Genomic DNA, 9,851 nt, shown 5'->3' on the forward strand with positions numbered 1-9,851 from the left:
TTGGAGGGATAAAAGCGATATATGTGGATCCCTCAATGATTTAGTGATGACAAACATAAGTGCTCGGCCGGGCCTGGACTGATTTGAATTTGTTCAATTAGTCGGTCGTCATAAATCGGAAATCGGAAAACAACAAATGGACAAAGAAAATGATTATAATCCATGTCTCAGTCCATATGGTATCTAGAATGGAGGCATACATGATCCCTTATCTAATGGACATGTCATTGACTAGGTCAGAGTTCGATAGTGGCTTTTAAGAGCTACAATTGCTAGTCCGGATCTTGGAGTCATATTTGCAATAATAGTTTTAGACTTATCCAAGTGGGAGACTGTTGGATTATTGGTATGTACTCAACCTGAGAGTAGCATGGTCCATTTGGGTTGCATATCATCATGACAATTTGTTAGGACAGACTCTTGAGAGAAAGGTTGTGACATCCCCATTTTCACGGCTAGAAAAGACCGATTTTGTTTATGCTTTATAAAAATCAAAGTACTTCTTTTCATAAAAATGTTGCAAAATTTGTTCCTAGAAAAACATGATAAATACGTTATCAAAACATTTTCAAAGAAACGTATTTTATTTATTTTAAAATGTTTGGGATGTCATCATCAATACCGAAACATAAGCATAAACAGAACTTACTAGTGATCTACATCTCTTTAATCTCTCCGTGTAATGTGACTTCATGACAACACCTGTGACATAAATAAACTGAGTGGGTCAGGTTGGGAAACCTGGTGAGTACATAGGGTTTTCAACCCACAATAATGTATTTATTATGTTCAAACAATCAAACAATCAACCCAATTACCCATCCCCATTATCTTCTTTACTCTTAAGGATTTACCCTAAGAATCAACCATTCCTCGTTCATACATTCCTAAGGATCATCCTAAGGAATCAGCACAAATTCCATCATCGTCGGGGTTTAGGCACTAAGTCTGCATAGTCGCCAGAATTTATACAACAGGCACTAAGTCTGCATAGTCGCCAGGGTTTTGGCTCCAAGTCTGCAAGATCACCAGGGTTTAGGCATCAAGTCTGCATGATCGCCAGGGCTTAGAGTACACCGAGTGAACACATTGTTCACAACAATTATAGGTTGCGAGCCTGCTAGTATTCCACTGGACTGTCTAGAATAGTCTGTGGTTGTCATCCATACTCTGCTGAATGACGGGGCCATCGTTTGGGAAAAGGCTTCTCACATCGTTCACCTCTCATCCTCACCTCATGGTCTATAACACCTCTCAACTCATCGTCCAACTTATATTCCATCTATTACATCTACCCATGTTTTACCCCAACATTTTTGTAGATATAAAATACATATACAGTGTAAATCCTTTAAAACGTGTATAAAAGCGTTCAACTAGAATAGACAGCAAGTACTCAGATAATACGCACACATAACACATAATTTATATAGAATACTTCATATATATGTGTAAGATGAAAGGGACCATGCACTCACTTGATTAGGTGGTGATTCCGAACTCAGACAACACTTCGTTATCTCAAAACAATTTTCCTCACAAAACCTAGTATCAATACCACTAGGGTTTAGTTTTTAACGTTAACCGCGACTAATTAATAGTCTAGCTATTATTACTATTATATAAGCGTTAAATAACACTCAATATAACTCATAATAATAGCCCAAATATTTATTTTAAGGTCCTAATAATGTTACTATAATTAAATAAAAGCTATATTAAATATAGTATAGGCGTAACTCACTTACAGCGGGTTTTTATTAAAAATCGGGCTTCACTGGAGCAGCGTTTCCGGGGCTTTTCTTCTCGGAGCCGTCGGGCGCTCCGGGGCTTTCTTCTCATGCTAGGGAGGTTCCCTAGACTTGGGAGGGGTTTAGGGAGGCTAGAGAGAAGTTAGAGAGAGAAAGAAATGCTTACGGTGTGAAGAAATAATGAAGGGTTCACCCTTTATTTATAGGGATTTTATAGTAAAGTAGCCGCTAAGTTTCGTCCGTATCTTCCGCATACGAGCTCCGTTTTCTACGTTCTTTATATCCACGCGTTGGTATTTACGAGGACTACAACTTTCATTTACACCTCGTCGGCTAACTCTCCTTCTATCTCAAATTTACAAAAACTGTATCGTATTTATCGCGCTCGAAGAGTAGCGACTAAGCTTCGTCCATATCTTTCGCATACGAGCTCCGTTTCTGACTTCATTTATATCCACGCGTTGGTAGTTACGAGTACTGCAAATTTCATTTAGACCCCATTGGCTAATTCTCATTCTATGTCGGATTTATAAAACTGTATCGAATTTATCGTGCTCGAAGAGTAGCGACTATGCTTTGTCCATAACTTTCGCATACGAGCTCCGTTTTTTACTGTCTTTTTATCTTTTAACTCCTATTAATGATATTCATTTCTTATTTAGATTATTTTGGCTGAAAATCAACCGATCTAAAATTCGAATTTTCGGGTTGTGCACTGCTATGCTAAATCTTAAAAAAATCATAACTTCCTCATACGAAGTCGGATTTGGGCGTTCTTTTTATGGACACTCTCGGTTTAACATTTTCTACGACTTTTGTTTAGATCGATAAGGCTAAAAGTCGTTCTATCATAAATTCACTATTTACACTTCCCGATGCCGTGCCGGTTCCGTCGCGAAACTTCGACGGGTCATAACTTCTTCGTTATAACTCGGATTTCGGCGCTCTTTATAATACAACTTGGTTAAGATTATTTAATCTAAATAATATTTTTTCCAAAAAGTCATTTTTGACCGCTATTATCTCTAAATTGACTAGCACGGATCTACGGGCGTTACAAAGGTTATGTAACAACGTAAATTTTCAAAACAAATTTTCATTTTTAAAACATTCATTTACTCATAAAATGACATCAAAACATATTGTATCAAATGTTATTAACATAAAACATCTCCCCAGAATCCAAAACATATACTCCACAAGTGTTTACGAATGATGCCGGCGCCTTCCCGCGCTCATCACTGGTACCTGAAACACATCACACAACAACTGTAAGCATAAATGCTTAGTGAGTTCCCAAAAATACCACATACAATACATACACCACTCGAGGCTATAATATGACCCTCCGGTCGATGTGTTTCAACGGGACCCTCCAGTCTCGTAGCTCATTGGACCCTTTGGTATGGTCATAGCTCGTTGGGCCCTCCGGCCCGGTCTGTATCGTTGGACCCTTCGGTCCGGTCTATAACATCATGCAACATACACATAACACATAACACATAATCTCATACGCAACACATAAGACCCTCTGGTCCACACAAATATACCATTCTAGGTAACGTATAATGAGAAGACTCACCTTGGTGTCTCGGTAAATATCTGACTCGGTAGAAATGTGATCTAGCCTCTGCCTAATCACACAAAGTAAATACTCTAATAAATACAATTGTACTCAACCCTAAAAGTCAACAAGGTCAACGGTCAAACTTTGACCCGACTCGTCGAGTGCACTAAGGCGACTCGGCGAGTCCACACGTATCCACTGACTCTCTTAATCCCTCTCTTGGCACGTCGAGTTCTTCCCCTGACTCGACGAGTTCCACCTGGCATGAATCGCGGGGCCACCCCGACTCAACTCGCCAAGTCTCAAGAACAACTCGGGGAGTTCCACTTGAACTTTGTCCCCCCTGACTCTCCCTAGCTCACTGAGTTATTCCCCAACTCGGTGAGTCCACTCACTGAGTGATTAACGGGCAATCTTCATACTACTCGCCGAGTCTGTTCTTCGTACTCGGCGAGTTCATGCCATGCGTAAACTCTATACAACTCCTGAGGTCAGATCTGTTCCATACAATCATAGATCTGGCTTCCCCAATCATGATAATCACGTAAAGTTCAGACCTTGGCACATATATAACATCTAAATGGTCCAAAATGGTGATTTAGCCCCAAAAATGACATCCCAAGATCATGGCTCCCAAAGTAACTCATAAAGCTCCAAAGATTAAGGCCTCTGGACCTCTTTGGGTCCAGATCCATAACACAAACTCGAGAAGGGACCAAATACTCCACTTAATCAACCTCTAAAAGGGTTAGAAAACCCTAACACTAAGAATCAACACCAAAACTGAAGAGGGTCCGAGAATAATACCTCAATACAATCTCTATGAGCTCAAAAACCACCGAAATTGCACCTCCTTTAGCCTCCTCTTGCCTTGATCACTTCCTTCTTGCAAAAACACCCACCAAAGGATCAAGAATGGCCTCTCCTTACTCGCAAATGCTCTAGATCTCTTAAGGTTTCTCTTTGGGGGTTGATGGCCACAAATGATGGCCATAAGGGCCTTTAAATAGGTCCCAAACCCTGGAAATTAGGGTTTCATTAAGCAACGTGGACTCGCTGAGTCCACCCTTGGACTCGCCGAGTCCAGACGCGAACCCGCATACGAAATCGCGACCATACTCGGCGAGTTTAGACTCCAACTCGCCGAGTCTCCTCACAACACCCAAAAATATAAAAGAAAAAAATAATACCTATGAATCCAGATGTTACAATTCTCCCCCACTAGAATCAGACTTCGCCCTCGAAGTCTCACTCTGCAAACAACTCTGGATGCTGCTCCTGCATCTTGCGCTCCGGTTCCCAAGTCAACTCTGACCCTTTCCGATGCTGCCACTCGACATGCACCAGTGGCACCTCCTTGATCCTCAAAACCTTGATCTTCCGATCCCTAATCGCCACTGGTCTCTTAGCATAATTCAGGCTCGCATCCACCTGAATATCTTCTAATAGCGCCACTGCCGACTCGTCGGCTATACACTTTCGCAGCTGCGACACATGGAAAGTTTCATGAATCTGACCCCACTCTGCTGGCAACTCCATACAATAGGCTAACCTGCCTACCCTCGTGATCACCCTGAAAGGACCAATATATTTGGGCTCCAACTTGCCCCTCTTCGTGAATCAAATCACTCCTTTCCTAAGAGAGACCTAAAACTCAAGCTCGGACCGGCGTCTGTTCGCATAACTCTTCTAACGACTCTGAGCGGTCAACAACCTCTGTCTGACCTGCTGCATCTGCTCTGTCGTCTGAAACACAATCTTGGTACTACCTATCACACGTTGCCCTACCTCTCCCCAGTAAATAGGGTTCCGACACCTCCTCCCATACAACAGCTCAAAGGGCGACATGCCAATGCTCGAATGATGGCTGTTGCTATAGGAAAACTCATAGAACCTCAACCCCATAGTTGAACATCCATGGTTACCCACGATGTGATTCAAAATGTCTCACTAACTTCCTTCTCGTGCCAACTATCCCGGCCCAGTGACACACAAGTCACAGAAGTCTCATTACCTCATACGAAAACTACAACCCAACTGAAGGTCGACTCACTCCTGACACTTGACATCTAAGGCTCAAGAATTTCATGCAACTCACTGCACTATCCCTTCCAAACACTGAACCTCTGGTCTCAATTCCAGATGAAAACTAACCTTTCAGAAGGGTACCCATTCTCTGAATTTGAAACCTCATATCGCCATCCCGGCGCACTACTAAAATCAAACTCATCTCAAGAGTTTGATCAATCCCCGGGTTGGACCACTCGCCCCAAGAACCACTCTTTTCGAGACTGATGACTCGCAACCCACCTTTAACTCACCCATCTACAACAACCACGATTCCAACCAATATAACCACTCCAGACAAATGAGATAACTACAATCTCGTCCCTGATTTAACCATCAGTCTCCCACATCTCATATCTTTAGGCTACCCTAGTCAAACAAAATTTCCACATTATGCTCTTATCATAGAATAGTTTATCCCAACATTCTCTTACTGACTAGAGAGTACTACCACCCTCGCAGTATCTCAACCCTTCCCTGATTAGTGCTTGCTACTGCTCCCCATGGAATCACTACATTCTCCCTCTGATCTATGAGTCCTACGGCTCCCCGTAGTATCACCCCAACCTCTCTGATCCGTGAATACTACGGCTCCCCGTAGCATCACTACAACCTATCTCCAATCCGTGAGTACTACGGCTCCCCGTAGCATCACTATAACTTCTCTCTAATCCGTGAGTACTACGGATCCCCGTAGCATCACTACAACCTCTCTCTGATTTGTGAGTACTACGGCTCCCCGTAGTATCACCCCAACCTCTCTGATCCATGAATACTATGGCTCCCCGTAGCATCACCCCAACCTCTCTGATCCGTCAATACTACGGCTCCCCGTAGCATCACTACAACCTATCTCTGATCCGTGAGTACTACGGCTCCCCGTAGTATCACTATAACCTCTCTTTGATTCGTGAGTACTACGGCTCCCTGTAGCATCACTACAACCTCTCTCAGAGCCACTAAACTACGGCTCCCTGCAATCTTACCGCACCAGCCCTTACCTCATCATAATCTCATTTTCACGTAGACGCCACACCGCGATCATGAACTCATGCCCTGCGAACCGGCCATGCGTAGGTGTACACACCTACTCAAGCTATGCACTGTTATTTCTGACAGCATCCGAACACCCCTTTCCCTGATGCAAACCACCTTCCCGAATAGTCTCACCTGATGTCATTCGGCCATAGGGTTCTCACCGGAACCGTATTCACTTGATGCCCACTATCTGCCTCCGCCTCATAATTCCAAAATAATCCGAACTTAATGACAGCATATTCCGATACTTCAGGAAACCATCACAACATCCCACGATGCCTTATCTTAATCGTTGATCTCGCACTCACAGCACCATACACGGATACTGCCTCCCTTCATTAGAATCTCGAAATCGATCCTCATCTTGCAACACTTGCAATCTCGAAGCATTCACTTTCCAAATTGAACACAGGACACCGCCATTAACCCGTATCTTGACTACAAGGACCTGGAAATTCACCCATTGTCGATCGCTACTCATACCATCTTACTCATACCGTCTCCGAAATTAACTAACAGACCAATTGTTGCTTTTCCTGGTGAGGAGATCACATTCTGGACATATATCTATCAACCTCTGCCGCTGCTCTCTGAAGTCGAGGACTTAACTGTCTCGTCTTGTTTAACACACTGAAATTCTGACCCGAATAACCTCTCTGACCAACAGCCACCTGCCAAAGAATCACTCATTACGTCCTGATCATGCATCATCTTACTTGCGTCTCGCCCTATCCACCAATTTAGCCCTGAACCCATGAATGTGCCACATAATCAGTGTAACTGGTCCTCTAACTGCCTCTGCACAATTCTCAAATCCCTTTAGCAATTACCTGGTTCTCCCCCACTTAGGGTTCGAACCATCGCCAATTGGCGCACTTTCAATCCATCCACAGACTGTTTCCATTAATAACATCGCATCTATTCTCTGATTGAGCTACACAACGCTTGATGACCCAGCAATACCAAATACTTCAAATCACAGAAGAAGCCCTCATAACTTCCCCTCATGACTTCCTTTAATCATTCAGGACCTCATACTGCCCCGATTCACCCAAGACTCTCTTTTTCCACCATTGGCTCCATGGTAAAAGAAATACTTCACCACAGACAAACCGCTCAAACACCCTGAAAAGATCACCACCAGCTCTCGAATCAGCGGGTCTAGCCTGCTTAGCTGCCAGCTAGGACTGAGCCGGTCGCAAATCCACCCTCTGTGACTCGGCCTCCTCCCTGGCCAGAGTCTCCAACTTAATCTCCCTCTTCCGGGCATTTGCCTGAAGCTCAGCAAATGTCCGGTATGTCGAGTTCGCCACGAAATCCTGAATATCTCTCCTCAGAACACCCAGATAATGGCTCATGCGAGCCTGCTCAGAAGACACCTCTTCAGGGCAAAACATCGCCCTCTCATGAAACTTCCTGGTAATCACCGTCATAGAATCAGTACCTTGCTTAAGGGTCAAGAACTCCTGGATCCACTGTTCCTTCTCCACCAGGGGAACATACTAATCCCTGAACATAGTGGTGAACCTCTCCCAGGTCACCTCGGAAATCTCAGCCAAAGTGAAGTTCGCCGTCACGAACTTCCACCAATCCTTCGCTCCCAGGCGGAGCTGGTTCAAGGCGAACCAAACCCTCAAGTGCTCTAGACAAGAACACGTATAGAAACATCCCTCGATGTTGGAGCTCCACCTCATAGCGGCAATCGGGTCCTGCGTCCCGTCGAACTCTAGTGGCTTCGTGTTGCTGAACTCCCGAAACAACAACGAGTCACCTCCCTGAGGTCTGGCAGCAGCAACAGCAACAGTAGCTGCAGCTGCAACAACCTCAGTCAGCGCTGCATACCGCTCATCAAAAGTCTCAATCATCGTAGTCTTGATGTCCCCAGACATCTCAGGAATCTCAGCCCGGATGGCAGCATCCACCTCCTCGTGAATCAATCGACGGATCTCCTTGTCGCTGACACCACTGCTCCCAGGTGTGTGTCGAGTCCCAACAACAATAAATATCAGAGACCCGATTGAGCATACTCATACTCGATGACGCAACCCTAGCCGTCCTCCATTGTCCAAAAGATTCTTACTTGGAATGCCCACTGATCCAATGCCTTCAGTAGTATGGGCCCAATACTACTGACCACACCGCATCAGCATTCACCCTAAGTCCTCCTCCTTGCTTCCTGGATTACGAGTATTCTACCCTCACTATGCATTGGCTACCCTCCGATAGACCTCTCAAGAACTCCTAACTGCTATATACTCGCTCTCAAGACATCTTAGCAGCAGGAATCTCCTAGGCTAAGGCATCACAAATCAGGCCACTCTAGTCCTAATATGAATACCTAGCCTACTCTAACATGCATAATATAACATATCATATCTCGTAACACATAATGTAAGGGTACTTTTGGGGATTCACCGTTCGGGCACTAGCTGATCGTATACACGACTCTGCTCTGTTTTTCTCAAAACTCTTTTACTCTTTTTCAAAAATTTTACTTTATTAACAAGGTTTCCTCAAATCCTCAGTTTGAGTTCAGATATGCCCAAAGATGCATCCGAATCCCTCAAACCAAGGCTCTGATACCAACTTGTAACAACGTAAATTTACAAAACAATTTTTCATTTTTAAAACATTCATTTACTCACAAAATGACATCAAAACATATTGTATCAAATGTTAATATCACAAAACATCTCCCCAGAATCCAAAACATAAACTCCACAAGTGTGTACGAATCATGTCGGCGCCTTCCCGCGCACATCACTGGTACCTGAAACACATCACTCAACAACTGGAAGCATAAATGCTTAGTGAGTTCCCCAAAATACCGCATACAACACATACGCCACTCGAGGCTATAATACGACCCTCCGGTCGATGTGTCTCAACGGGACCCTCCAGTCCCGTAGCTCGTTGGACCCTCTGGTCCGGTCATAGCTCGTTGGGCCCTCCAGCCTGGTCTGTATCGTTGGACCCTTCGTTCCGGTCTATAACATCATGCAACATACACGTAACACATAACACATAATCTCATACACATCACATAAGACCCTCTGTTCCACACAAATATACCACTCTAGGTAACGTATAGTGAGAAGACTCACCTCGGTGTCTCGGTAAATATCTGACTTGGTAGAAATGTGATCTAGCCTCCACCTAATCACACAAAGTAAATACTCTCATAAATACAATTGTACTCAACCCTAAAAGTCAACAAGGTCAACGGTCAAACTTTGACCCGACTTGTCGAGTGCACTAGGGTGACTCGGCGAGTCCACACGTGTCCACTGACTCTCTTAATCCCTCTCTTGGCACGTCGAGTTCTTCCCCTGACTCGATGAGTTCCACCTGGCATGAACCGCAGGGCCACCCCGACTCAACTCGCCGAGTCTCAAGAACAACTCAGGGAGTTCCACTTAAACTCAGTC

Source organism: Lactuca sativa, chromosome 6, assembly GCF_002870075.4.
Source record: "Lactuca sativa cultivar Salinas chromosome 6, Lsat_Salinas_v11, whole genome shotgun sequence".
Lineage (NCBI taxonomy): Eukaryota > Viridiplantae > Streptophyta > Magnoliopsida > Asterales > Asteraceae > Lactuca > Lactuca sativa.